Here is a 14,370-nt window from a genome sequence, read left to right as displayed (position 1 = left end):
CTGACCTTGGAATGATCTTGGTTAGTTTTTCCCCATGAAGATGAACCCTGGTTCTTGTTATTAATGTGCACTCATTTCACACACCTTCTGTGTGTGACAAACACATATTCTTTGGTCTGCTTAGTGGTGTACAGTAGAATGTTGTTAGGAAAATGCTTGCATACATATACAAATATATTCATTAGATGCATTAGCGCTGTAATTCTATTTGCATTCAGTGTATCATGTGATACAGCAATTGAGAGGCCAAAGGGAGTTCTTTATGTATTGAGGAAGAAAATAAATATGCAGGGCTTGATCCTCCTGCTGCTGGGGCTGGGTATTTAATCAATAGAAACTTCAGTGGAGCCATAAGCAGAATTAGATTTACATACCTGGAAGCATAGGGGCTACTGGGATGAAAAGAGAATTAACACAGACGTTCCAATTATTTGCACTGATGGTCTGTTCTGGTTCCTAGTTTGCACTATGCCCTTTTGAGTGTTTAAAAAAAAAATACGAAAAGAAACCAAACATTAAAAAAAAAATAAATCACTAAACCAAGGCCCTGGTTCTGGAAAGGACTTCGGCACATGTTTTGATTTACCCTTCAGCAAAACATTCAAGTACATGTTTGAATTCAGCTGACTCAATGGTTCCATACTTTAGGTTCTACGTAAAAGCTTTCCTGAATTAAAGCCATATAGCTATTTGTTTAGGCATAATTTTTTTCTGTTTTTTAATGAACACAGGCCAAGAGTCTAAAAATGTAGATTTAAAAACTGACTAGCTGTGATGGAGATGTTCAAAGGTTTGCAACAGCATCTGAAACGCTGCCATGCTTGTGGAGTCACAAACGACTGTGCAATGCTATAGGCGTGACACGGGCATCTTACTGGTGCTGGTTTTATTGTGAGCACTGTTTGCAGCGCTGTTTGATCTCTGAGCATAATTGCGGAATATCGGCTTGATTAGACAGCTGTAATAAGGAACCCTGTTGCCATCTGCAAACACACGTATTCTTTTGAAGTACAATCCTGTTAACGTCAAAGCTTCTGGTTTCCAATGGTGATGCTAGCTGGGCTGCATTGAAACTGTCTTGTACATGGACTTCCCACCAGGCAGGCCGTGCAGGGAAAGCAATGTGTAAACCAGACAACATCAAGCCCAAGAGTTAGCTCTAGTGAGGAAACCCACAGCCTGCTAATCTGCTAAATTGAGGCCTGGATTTAGCGAGGTTCTTAAGCTTGTGCCCAACTTTTGGTGTCTGAGGGGCCCTACTGCAAACATCAAGTGTGCTTGGTTAGGTAAATGCTTAGTTAGGTGAATGTCTGGGGCTGTAATTACAAACCCACTGATAATGTGGAGGCACCTATGGCAGAGAAATAGCCTTGAGAGAGCTGCAGATTCACATGGGGGGGGGTTAAATTAGTATTTCCTCTGTAGATGGTTGTGTTTCGCTCTGAATTTCCTAGATCCTTGTATTTTACCTCACTCCTGTGTTGCCATTGGTCTGTGCTAGAAAGCAGAAGCTTCTCTTCCTCAGGCTTCCTTCAGAGGCTAGAAACGCTTTCAGCCACCCATTGCCTTCCTCGGCTTGGCTAGCTGATGCTCGAGAGGAGCCTGAGCACGGCCTCTTCCTGGAGTGAATATTGCCTGGCGTTTCTGCATGGAGACACTGAAGGCAGGTTGCTGAGTAGGGATGCTTACTGCTAACAGCCCCGGCTGTTTCTCCAGGGAGCTGGTGGCACAAATGGAGCTTTCATTTTCCTTTCTGGGGAAGGCGATCACAGATTTGTTTCAAAAAAAAAAAAAGAAAAGAAAAAAAAGGCAAAAAGCCAGAGAATAATAACATAAAAGGACAGTGCTGAACTTGTACTTTATGCATTCTTATAAATATGGATAGGCAGGACATCAGTTTTTGAAATATACTTTTATTACTCATAATCAAAAGCTTTCCTTTGCTGTATGTGCAAGATTTCCACTTAAATGTTGCTTCATGTTTCTCAGGCAGTGATCAAGGTTCAGTTCCCAAGCTCAGTTTCACACTGATCTTCAATATTATAGAGGGATTTTGATTTTTCTTTTTTTCCATGTAAGCAGGAAAGATCATGAAATGCATTTTCATGATATCGCATGCAGAGTTGTACACCTGTTAATGCTGTTGGGTGCACATTTTTAAGGTAAATGGTGAACATCAGAAAATCCGATCTCACTTTCAGCATTTAGCTGAAGCCCATAAAAGCAAAGAGCAGCTCTGCTCTCGTTGGCTGTTTCCATAGGAAGAGGGCCAGCCAGTGTCTGGGTGTGTTTTGGAGGAGGCTGTGGGGGAAGGCTCTGCATTGATTGAATTTACCCTTATGTAAATGTCAGTGATCATGCAGTAACCCTTCCCACTTGCTTCTTTTTTGTCACCACCCCTTCCATCGCCACTCAAGGCCTGCGTACTGTTATTACTGATAAATATGTATTTTTTTATTTGCCTGCAATGATGGACATTTTGCTTGTCAAAATCAGACAGTCACACTTGCTAATCAGAAAATAAATCAGGGTGCTGTTATATGCAGCCAGGATCAATATCCTATTGAGCTAAACTGAAGACTAATAGACAGTGGCCCCAAACGGCTTGGTTTGCTGCTCCAGAAAACACTCCCCCAGTTTCTTTCCACAGCAGTGCCACGGTGCCTTTTTCTCATTTACTTTCAAGGAAGCCTGCTGATCTGCTGTTAATAAAGGCCTGGGAAAATAATAGATTGCTGCTCCCTGGAAGATCTTTTCCTCTGTAATTTTTTTAGTTATTTCTTTTAAACTCCTATAGCTGTAGATGAGTATCGAGGAAAGCTGCCCTACTGTGATGTGCTTTTTGCTGTTGTGGAGACACACATTTTATAGTGCCTGCTCATTTTATTTTCACGTTTTTATGGGCTTGCATTTGCTCCAGTGATGACATCACCCATTAGCAGCTCTAAATCACACAAGAATGTAATTGCCCAGTTGGCCTGGGACGATATAATCTTAACGTACTTTTCCCAAGGGAGGAGAAAGGGGATTTTTTACTCTATTGCTGTAACCTGTCTTGGGGTGGAAACCTCAGAAATCCACAGTTGTCTTGGGAACCAAGTCCTCCCCACACCCAGCGCCCTCAGTTACACGGCAGTGAATGGAGCTCTGAGCCTGCATTCAGGACCTCTAAGGTTCAAACTTGTTTCTGTTGGAGTTATTTATAAAATTTCTCTTGGTGTCCTGAGCCTTAGATGAAATGGCCTGAAGAATTGCTGTGCTGGGTCAAACTATGAGCTTCTCTCTCCCTGGAGCTTGTATAATAGTCTGGGTTCTAGGGGAAGAATGAGAACAAACCATGAATCCTTATCTTCCTGTTACCTTCCTGATTCCCAAATTTCATAGGTACAGGGATTTTTGGGGAAAAGGTGGGTGTGATGATGTTTAAACTGGGTAATCCAAGCGGACTCTCCTCCTAGGCTGTATTTTGGAGCCTGTTTATAATTTTGGCTGCATCATATCCTGGATAAAAGGTTTCATGATCTAACTATGGACCAGAAGAAAAGCTGCCGCTTATCCTGTTTTTCCCATCACTAGCTACCTGAGGTTTCCCTTAGCGTCTTCTGGATTTTGTGTAGTGAGATCCCGTTTCTGTATGCTTTTGGTTTTATGAGTTTCCAGCTTTTCCCCTGTCAGAGTCCTGTTCTGCCTGGCCTCCCTTGACCTGAGAGCTGCTCTGTGCACCACTGACCTGTGCTGCTGTTCTGCTCCTTCCCTAGTTCTAGAGTATCCTCTCGGACCAGTGACCGTGACCATGTGCAGTGTTTGTCCAACAGTGAGAGTTGCTAAGACTGGTACAAATAAATGGAGCACTTAACAAGCTTGTGTTCTGTCCTTTATGAGCAGAGTTAGGTTTTTTTTTTATATATATTTTTATTTTATTTAATCAGCCTGCGTTGAACACTCTCGAAGAGTCCTGGTTGTGCCATGAGCCAGTTGGATCAGCTGCCTGGATCTCTGGGTGGGACTGGCAGAGACAGCGTGTGCCAGGCCGGGAGCTGCCAAATGATGTGCACAAAGTATCTGTGCAATTACTGATGTCTCAGGCTGTTGGGAACAAATTACAAAGGCTAGAATTATCTTGATTGTCTGGATGACAGAAATGTGCTCCTAGCCTCACTGGTGATGCTAATAATCTGGAAGGTAACTCTTTTAATAATAAGGACCTGTTCATCCTTGATATTAGCTTTGCTAGTTACCAGGATCATCTTCATATGTGGGCAGTCTGAGATGCTATTCCTGGCGCAGTGCATGAGGAGCAGCAGCAGTCTTGGTTGCGGTGATGACTATCAAAGGGGGAAGCGTAGGAACCATCGAGCCTGGTCTCTACAGCAGGCTGCAGAGCTCTGATCTTTCAGCTTGAGGTGGATGTAGGTCCCAGACAGGGTGTGGGGTGTGATGTGACTAGGAAAGCACTAGAAAAGTGAATGTCTGGGTAGGGCTGGGATTTCTGAAGCTGTCAAATACACGTAGCTGCCTGTAGTCTCTAGCATTTTTTCTTCACACACAAATCTCTGTGCATTCAAAAGCCCGTGGAGTAGGATGGCTGAATTACAGGCCCTGTGTGACTGGCATTTGTGTACTCCCCAGAACAGTTCAATACCCACCCCCAAATAACCATAGAATGTAATAATCTGAATGCCTGAAAAACAAAACAAAAACCCTTGAAAGTACTTCCAGCAATGCTTTAGACAGTATGCTCAGTGCTTTCTTTATAAAGCCTTAGATCTAGACACCTAGGGAATAAATGAGGCAGAAGCAGGGAAATGCAGATTTCTCTCTGCCTTTCCTATGTGGAACTTCTGGCATGTCTGTGCTAGAAAGCAAAGCTGAGCAGCAACAGGAGTAGAGAAAATGGATGCTTTATGAGGGACAAGCTTCATCCTGATAAATTATCACATGGAAAACAGTAAGTCTCTTTGCATGGTTATACAGTATGGGTGGTGACGGACTAAGGCTGTGATTGCTATTAGCATTGCGCACATGAGTCATGGTAAAAGCAAAACCTCTAGATTTTAATGGAGCTGATCTCTATTTCCAATATATTTTATGCTCCAATGATGAATGAATACTTGCTGGCTCAGCAAAGCTAAGGGTACCTTCTGAAATTAAATCAGATAAAAAATGTGACAAGGGAAATGGAATTTACCTGCTTTCCTGAATGCAAGGTGTGAAGTGGAGGTTTGATAGGTGTATGGGAGCTGTGATGGAAGAAGGAAAGAAACCAATTTATTTTTTTTTTAAGGCAGAGAAAACAAGTGGCTGGGAACTGGAAGAGGAGAGGGCATGTGAGGACTCGGTGAACAGTCTGAAATAGTTTGAAGTTGTCCTGTTGTCTGTCACTTGACCATCTGGGCTTTTGGGAAGCTGAAGCCACACTGGGGAGCTTAGGAAACAGCTTCCATCAAAGGAGAAGACACTGGAGATGGAGGGATGATTTACGGTCTCTAAACTTACTTTGGCAAATGTTTCTGCTTCCTTTTTATCCCCTCTTATGACCAGTTTTACCCAGTGGGGCAGCAGTTTCCTTGGGGGCTGGTGCTTGCTTTCTATACGGGTTTGTCTCACAACAACCGAAGGGGGTCCCGGGCTGTACTGAGCCCATTGGGTTGTTAATTAGAGTTTGTGTTTCTCCTGTTACTTACAGTGGCTTTTGTGCATTGATTTTGGTGGGGTGGATAGAGGAGTTTGAGCAGGTAGGTGTGTAATTGTGTGGCTGGCTGCTAAATTGGAAGGAGACTTTCCTGAGCAGAGGAAGGCTCGGGGCTATGCTCACAGGAAGGCTGCAGATGGTCACGGACCCTCAGAGGACCTGCAGGTGGGTGCAGCCCTTTCCTGGCAGATGTCAGCTCGAAGCAAGGCTCTGCTCTCCTTGTTGTGGCACACTGAACAGTTCAGGTCAGTGTATTTCTCAAGGGCAATAAATAATGAGATTGACATGCTTATTTCTTACTTTATTAGAGGTGACTGCAAGGTATTGAATACCTGGTATGCGAACTGATAAATGATGGGTACTGCGCAACAAGCCAGAAGGATGAGACACCAACAAATAGCTTTTCTCCAAATGGAGGGGAAACTCACACATTTTTTCAGTTTCCCATTTTTGTACTGATTTCCATGCTTTGTGCCTGTTTATGCTTCTCTGAAGCTTTTTGCCCATGAAGAGGGGAGTGTTGGATGTGATCTGAAGGTGCCTCTGCCTCCCTGACCCGCAGGCTCTGAAGCTGGGCTGCTGTACGATAAAAATGGCCATAGCAAGTGAAAGGGAGGTCTGCTTTCTCATCACAGCCAGAGCTTAATCAAAGCCAGCCAGGATAATTAGTCCAGAGTCCAGACACTGTTTTTAGCTTTTTTATGGCTCTTGAAGGGAGGAAGGTGGCAGGGAAATGTTGTCTCTTCTGAGTGGACCAGCTGTACTACGCAAAGGCAATCATAGAGACTGCAGGTGCGGAGAGGACTTTGGACTTTGTGATCTGTCCCTAATGTCTGATCCTGCCCTGGCAGTCATGTAGTGTGGGCATCTGCTTAACTGCCTGCTCTTCTCTATAGGTGGAAAACATTGCAAATCTAACTGCTGTTACAGCTGGGTATAAATGGTAGGATTTCAAAATCAAAACAATGAATAAAAATGCAGATCTGAAGTGCTCTAATGTTTGTTTTCTTACTTCTTCCCAGTTACAAGGGAAAAAAAGCAATACAAATCACCCGAGCCCTCTATGTGGTGTTGAGTGCTGTCTCATGATTAGATGTGGAGGAGTGCAGGATTTTCTCAGGCTCGTGTTTCTCAACTGCTGTTCTTGCTGTTGTGTCCCAGTTCCCAAGTGGCCAGCTTTTGATGGCAAAGTGCCTCCTCATCTGAGATGATAAGAACCTGGCTGTGATTGTTGAAAAGATGGAAGATTTAGAAAATCAGCCTAATCTTAATTGCAATCTAATCCTATGTGCCAGGAGCAACAGCCTCACATTTGCACAACCACCCTTGAGTCCACCACTCACCCCCAAAGGATTTGGTGTGTTGGGACCACCATTTTCCCCAGGGCTCTCTGAAAGCATCCGGGAAATTTAGTGGAGGTGGAAAACTGGTCTTCTGCTTTGTTCTTGCTGAATCACTAACAAAGCGCTTGGGATCTCCTGACCGGGGCAAGACTTCAGTGCTGGAAACTGGAAGCAAGAGAATGGGTGGATCCAGATTTTTGTGTAGGTAGGTAACCCAAGGTCTGTGGTCAGTACCTGGCATTTGGGTACCTGGAGATGCTCTTTGCCCAATTCCAACTATCCTGGATATTTTCTGAGTTGAAGAATCTGACAGAACCAGGATCAAGGAAAGGGTTCCTCTGTAAATGAGTTCAGTGACAGCAGGGTGTACACTGCATGAACTCCTGGCTATATGGGAAGGCCCCTTTCATGCAGTGGGGAATCCTGGCAGCTTGGGCTGAGAAATAAGTTCTGCTTCCTACTTGTGGCACATGTCAAACCTGTAGTGTGAGCTAGAGGATTTGGAAAGCTTCCTGATCCTTGCAAAGGAGCCTGGCCACCTAAATATTTCCTTCCTGGCTTGGTCAGGCCAAATGGCTGACAATAAATGGCTTTGTCTCCTTCTCCCGCCTCCATTTCTATCTATGCAGGCGGTTAGGCCTTCAACTTACTTTCCAGTTCAAAAAGAAAAAGGGAAGATGAAATTGTCCTTTGTCTGTTTCCCATCTTGAACATCCTGAACCAACATCCTTGAATAAAGCTTTTCTTAAGTTTGGGCATGGGAGCTTAGGAGGAAAGCTGTGAAAATGATTAAAGGGTTGGAAAAGAATCTCTATTTAGGGAGAAATGAAAAGGCTGAGAGTTAAAATTAAGAGGAAAGTCTCATAAGGGTAAGATAGTTCAAAAAAAAAAAAGAAAGAAAAGAGGAAATTGTGTTTCCCTATCTATTTTGGCAGGATGCAAAAAGAATCGGCAAAGAAATTGAAGTTTTAGAACTCCTTTACTAATGGAAATATAATTAACTCATGGAACTTGCTGTCACAAGAATTTGCTTCAGATGGTCTGTTTTGGTTCTTGAGACCTAAAGAGCCTCAAGATCAAGATTCACCAGAAAGGAAATGGATTTTTGAAGGAGAATGATTAGGCCCTTTTACTTCCTGCTACTCCCTGAAAGGAGATAGGTGTGAAATTCTGGACGGGCTGTTTCATAATTGTCCTTTTCTTTATCTTGTAACTTCTTCTGAATCGTGCTGGAGAAATGATTCCAGAGCAGCAATCCAGTCTGTTACAGCATGACCTGTGAAATGCAGCAGTGTGTGTCAAGGGCTAAACTTCATCTCTTTATACATGAAACAATATCAATAAGAGTAGTGGTATTCCATCACTTAATGTCTGATTTAAAGATCAAACATCTTTTTGCAAGCTGTGCTAGAGCTTAGAGGAAAAACTTCAATGCTTCAGCACTGTGTTAAGTGTGCCCTCAAAACCTGCAGGGCTAAGATTCAGGGGAAGATCTGAGTTTGAAAACTGTCACTCATTAAAAATGAATCTAAGGTAATTTCTAATGATGTCAATGGCACTTTGATAAAGGTGTTCTGGTTTTTGGAGAGGAGCGTGGATCAGGCCACATGCTGTAGAAGTTTTCCTGCTCTCTTTCCATGATGGAACATCACCTTGGCCTTGTGCTGGGAGGAGAGGGCTCCCCTTGGCTGCAGTCCCTAAACTTTGCAGGACTTGGAACGTAGAAGCAGATATTGGAACATCTGGCAGATGAAATTAGCTTGTCAGAGGGGGACCTTATCCTGAATGAAGCACTGAGCAGGAATGACCACACATATAGCTGCCAGAAGTTGGGCACCAAAGCTCTCATGCTGGGTAGGATTGTTAATGTAGCTCCCTCTCAATACCAAGACAAATCTGACTCTTTTCTGGCCCTCCAAATTGGGTTAAGAGTGGTAGCCAAAGGCTGTGTAAAGTGGCAGTGACCTATTTCTGCACTGTGAAGAAATAAATAGTTTGTCTGGTGTGTTTGGTAGATGGGTAACACCTCTCTTGATGGGCATCAGAAGTAGGTCTGGGGAAAAGATGGAAGAAAGCCTGAAGTCTTGGTTTGATAGGTGTGTATCATTGCAGCCTGGCTGCTATGGCTAAAGGTTCTGCCTCCTCATGGAGATGATGCTAGGGACAAAGACTGAAGTCCAGCAAACTCCTTAAATGTCTTTTTTTTTTTTTTAAATCACATTATCTTTGAAAGCTAATAACCACGTGCTCCAAGTAAGTGATGCTGTATCGGCCCAAAAGCATTTAGCTGATAACATCTGTATCTTCATCACTTATCTATGCAGATTATTGCTGCCCTGACAGATGTGTTGAAATGAAAAAGTTTGCCTTTCTTGTCTCTTGATGCCAAATCCAAGCCTTGTTTACCTGCTTCCTGGGCAGGAGCAATACAGTCCAGAAGTTCAAGCCTGGACTGTCTGGGTGAATCCTGAGCTTGTTGCATAGTTCAAGTTTATTTTTCAATAGAAATGAATAAAATACTTAAATTGGTTAGGTAAAATCCAAGAGGATTTGGAAAGAATAAACTTAGCTATCAGTTGTGGAAAAGATGATAAAACACCTCTCTATGATCCCCTAAGTCTGTTATTAAAAGAACACTATTCTTTTCCTCCCAGGTTACAACATTAAAGCTAATTATAACAGGTAGAAAATCATGGTAACCCCTGACTTTCACGAGAGGTGAAAAGGACAAAGGAAGCTGTCTGATCTAATTTTCTTGCTTTAATTGGAAGACATGAAAGAACATGAGACTATAGCTGCAGATAATGCTGTGTCTGAGATAGATCCAGGATAATACAGTTTCAGTTCCCTTGCCTAGCAGATCGAGCAACGGAGTGGGATTTTTGGGTGTCCTTTTTCTTTTTTTTTCCTGCTTATGCCATTGGCTAATGAAGATTTGCAGCCGTTGCTTTTCCCTTTTGTGTCCATATTTCCATGCCTTTAAAAATGAAGATAATGATGGTACCTGAATTCATAATATACTAGTGAAAAAGACTGTTTGACAGTATTGAAAAGAAGTGAGTTTAAAATCTCTCAAAAGAAGTAAAAATAAGTCTTTAAACTGTTGAAATCGAGTGAGGAAAATTTGAATCAGAAGTAAAATAAATGGCAACAGCATAATCTTCTAGAAATGCAGATGCTCACTCACAGTGAGTGGGAGAATCTTGCATGGAGCTCAGTGTTCATGTACCATGGGGAATGTGTTAAAACGATGGTGTGCCACACAGGGGAAATTGCAAATGTGGGTGTCTGTCAGATTTTAACCTGAGAAAAGATTGGACCTTTGGGGGAGGTGACATGCTCTGAGTCAAAATGTCCAGAAGTATTGTCACTGATTTGCCGGAGAATAAAAAAGGAGTGGCTCAACTCTTGCTGGAGCAGAAGTGACTGAGTAGAGAAAGATGAATGTCAGCTATGGTAAAGTCAGTCTTTCAGGGTAATGTCCTGGCTTTGTGTTGAACTATGGGTGGAGTTTGAAAAGTTGTGGTGACTACAGGTAATGAATAAAAAGGAGAAGTAGGAGGTCCTTGCCCGGTATCCCTTTCCCCAGGAAAAGGCTGGAAGCTGCAATGGTTTATTGCAGCATGAGCATCGCTGGGAAAGCAGCACTGTCAAAGCCATTGACTATAACCACTTGCAGGGTTCAGCTGTTTGGGTCTTGAAGGCCTGATCTGAGAAATCAGCCAATGTCTGGGATTTCTCTGGGAGCCCAGAGAACAAAAGCAAGCAGGGCATGTATTTTTTTTTTTTTTTTTTAATTCTGTAAGTCTTCCAGCTTATCAAATTCTGTTTCTGATCCTCTAGGGTTGCCTTCTGATCTTGTTTGTGTGGGAAGCAGGAAAAAACCTTCCCTTGTACCAGGGAACTCCACTTTTTGTAATTACAAACCTCTGATCTTCAGCAGTGATTGGATCAATATTATGTGGAGTGGAATATGGGGAATTAGTGTCCCTCTTCCAGGTCAGCAACTCCTAGTCCATTAGCAGGAATGGAATAACACCCTACATGTTTGGAAACCTTTGTTTTTAGAGAAGAAATTTTAGGTGAGGCTTAATTTCAACCTAATAGCCCGTTAAAATCTTCACATTCGTTCTTTGAGAATGCCATTAAAAATCAATTACCTTAATGGGGCTCAGTTGGAGATGTTCTGAAATATGGATAGGATCAAGGAAAGTGACTTTGAAACAGGGCCCGTGGTGCTGCAGCCATTTGCTCCGCTTGGTCCTCCCAGTCACATCTGTACGGACCAAACCTGATCCTTGCTTTCGGCAGCTCTGCAGAAGCCAACCTAGCTCTTCAGGAACAAGTGGCAAGTGCCATGCACCTTGGTGTAAGCCTATTGCCAGTGGGGTTTGGAGGGAGCAATCCTCCTGCCCTATTATAAATGTTCACCCCATGTTACACATGGTCTGCTTGCATAAAATTATCACATCACTATCAGCTCCAGAGGTAGTAGAGTCTCCCTCCTCTGGAGACCTTCAGAAGGTGCCTGGACATGGCCCTGGGCGTACAGCTGTAGGGATCCCTGCTTGTGTGCTGGGGTTGGACAAGATGCACCCAGACGTCCCTTCCAGCCTCATCCTTTCTCTGATTCTGAGCTCCATCGGGTCTTGATCATCCAGATCTGCACAGCAGGTATCTGAAACCCTAGAGATATCTGGTATTCCTTGCAGTATGACCATGGGCTTGCCACTTCACTGTGTGACAAATGGTCCTTGTTCTCACACCAGTCCCAAACAGGACAGTCCAGTGGTTGGAAACCAGCCTGGGTGAGTGGAGACCAGCTTTTACTGCACAACGGCCAGTACAAACTGGACCATTTGGTGTCTCTGGTCCTTATCTGTGAAATAACTGCATTGCATAAGTACGTAAGTGTGTTGAGAGGAGGAATGTTTTGGAGTGTGATAATAATAATCACACCCTCTAGTAAGGGAGGATGTGCGGCTTTCTGAAATGGCCAAGTAAATAATGCTGTCCCCAGCCTGCCTCCACTGAACAATGTTTTTACCTCCAATTCCCAGACTGCAATTCACCATGCTCTCATCTCGTTTCATGCATGACTGTAACTGAGCTACCATTTTTCACATGGGAAGCACGTAAAACATAGGCTGCATACCTGTTCTTCCTTTACGAACTAGCCTGGATTTCTTAGTGGACAGTGGATCTCTCTGTTTAAAAACTGAAAACAACTTCTGAGAGCTCAGAAAGGTTTGTGGATAGTAAGGAATCTTTGGCATTGTGCAATTTCCAGACTAGAAGTTCATCACTGCCCCTTGGTAAGGGGACAGGATATGCTGGAGACAGTTGCCCCTTCTGGCCGCCTTGGGCAGCCCATGATGTGGAGATGAAGATACAAAGATGATGATGCAGACCAGCCCCAGCCAGACTAACGGTGCGACGTTCTTGGAAGCGAGCTGTGTTTCAGCAAATATCTGGAACCGGGGATTTTTTTTTTTAAGCTTGCCACTTGCTGTTCATTTTCTCCCCGGCACTGGGGCTGCGATTCCTGGAACCCTGGATATACTCAAGAGTGCCTCTCAAACACGGATAAAAGTAATTAAACCTCTCAGCTTTCTCCTTTTTAGACTTGCTGTAGTTCTTCAAGTGTAGATTTTAAGATTGGACAAAATGTGCAACCTGAGATCTGACATCCTGTTCCTGCATTGAGCAGGGGAATGAAAGGATGAAGTGGAGACTATTCAGGCAGCCCCAATGCTGCTCCCGAAGCAAAGAGAGAGAGTTGTTTGCTGCCAGGTGCAGCCTTTCTTGCTGTTCCCCTCTTTACCCCCCGCAATTAAGCAGTTAAATTTAGCTGTCTGATAGGTATTGGAATGGATGTGGCACAACCACTTTAGTTGTGCAAATAACTGTTATTTTGGCTCACTTGTAACTCTGAAAAATCAAGGAAATTGTTTCATGCCATACACAAGCACTGAAAGAACTGACTTTCAGATGGAAAGTAGATTCAAAAGGCAAGACAATTGAGTGAAATGAGGAGTAACTCTTGTTTAATCTGGATTAAGAAAAATTTTTGATCTTTTAGTGATTTCAGTAGTTTCAGCTTTGTGACATGAAAATGTAACAACCTTCCACAGAGGAAAGATCAAATTTCAAATGTTTCAGTTCAATGATGTTGAAATAAAATAAAAAAAGAAATCATCTCCATGTTCCCTTCAAGGGGATGTTTTGGCAAGCTTGGCAAGAGTTACTGAAGTAATGCCGTTAATCTAAATCTATGGAGGGAAAAAAAAAATCCAACCAAAATAAGCTGGCAAAAGACTTCTATCATATTGCTGTGATACCCAGCTCCTTTGCAGATGGGGCCAGCAGGCAGTCAGAGCATCCTTAATGATGCTACCTCTTGCTGCAATGTCTTCTCCCTTAATAAGTCTCCCTGATGGCCTGCTGCTGAAGGGATGGCCCACTCTGCAAAAGCTGAACTTCGACCTTATGCTTGCCAATGGAGGAGAACTAGGTGCCCATGATGGAGTGGTTGAGCACCAGCCCGGTGGGAAGGTACATGCTGTGCTGATGGGCTGCAGATGTTCTCACTCAGTCGAATATTAACTTGCACACCTGCTCCTGGAGCCTTTTACAACCCATAAGTGCAGTGTGCATGTGACAGGTGCCATCGCAGCTCAATCTGATCTCAGTGCTTTGCTCCTGTGGGGTGTAGCACAACGGGAAGAGAGCTCCTGGTCTGCCTCAGCCCAGCTGCACCCCTATGGTGCACAGAAGTGCTCTGTGAACACTGTCTGCTCTGTGCTGGGCTTTGATCATCCCCATGCTTCTCCACTAGGGTCCGGCTTTGAGGCTGCACTAATCTGGGACTGCACCAATCTCATTTGTCGTCTTTATTGTTCAGTGCACAGCCCTGGGTCTTATTTACAGCTCTCCATTCAAACTGGGGGCTGAAGAAGGGAATCCTAATTTCCTTCTGGGCTTCTTTTTATGGACCTCATTGCTATAGTATGAGTGCTCCATGCAAACAATAATTCACTTTCACGACACCCCTGTGAAATAGAATGATGTTTCTTATTTTACAGTGGAAAGGGAGGTATAGGAATCTGAAAGACAAAAGTAGCCATTAATTTTCACTTAATACTTTCAAAGAATGTTTTTGGGAACAGCAATAGAGTCATTTCTCCTGTATAGACTCCTTTTCTATCAAGCTTCAGAGCAACAATACAAAGCAAAAGATTTCTAGGGCTTCACATAAAGTCATGGGAGTTTTCTCACAGTCCTTGATTTAGGAAGGGGCTCTGCCACTTCATCAGTTCCTGAAGATCGCTCAGA

General features: G+C 43.4%; 1 protein-coding gene across 14 annotated transcripts in view; it reads left to right on the top strand.

The window, feature by feature from the left end:
- LOC308180364 (voltage-dependent N-type calcium channel subunit alpha-1B-like) overlaps window positions 1-14,370 on the top strand; it is a 283,793-nt gene that overhangs the window by 10,480 nt on the left and 258,943 nt on the right. The window lies entirely within an intron of this gene.

Source organism: Anser brachyrhynchus (genome assembly GCF_964034855.1).
Source record: "Anser brachyrhynchus genome assembly, chromosome: 19".
Classification (NCBI taxonomy): Eukaryota; Metazoa; Chordata; class Aves; order Anseriformes; family Anatidae; genus Anser; species Anser brachyrhynchus.
The sequence above is the reverse complement of the archived record's forward strand: the minus strand, read 5'-3'. Positions and strand labels throughout refer to the sequence as shown.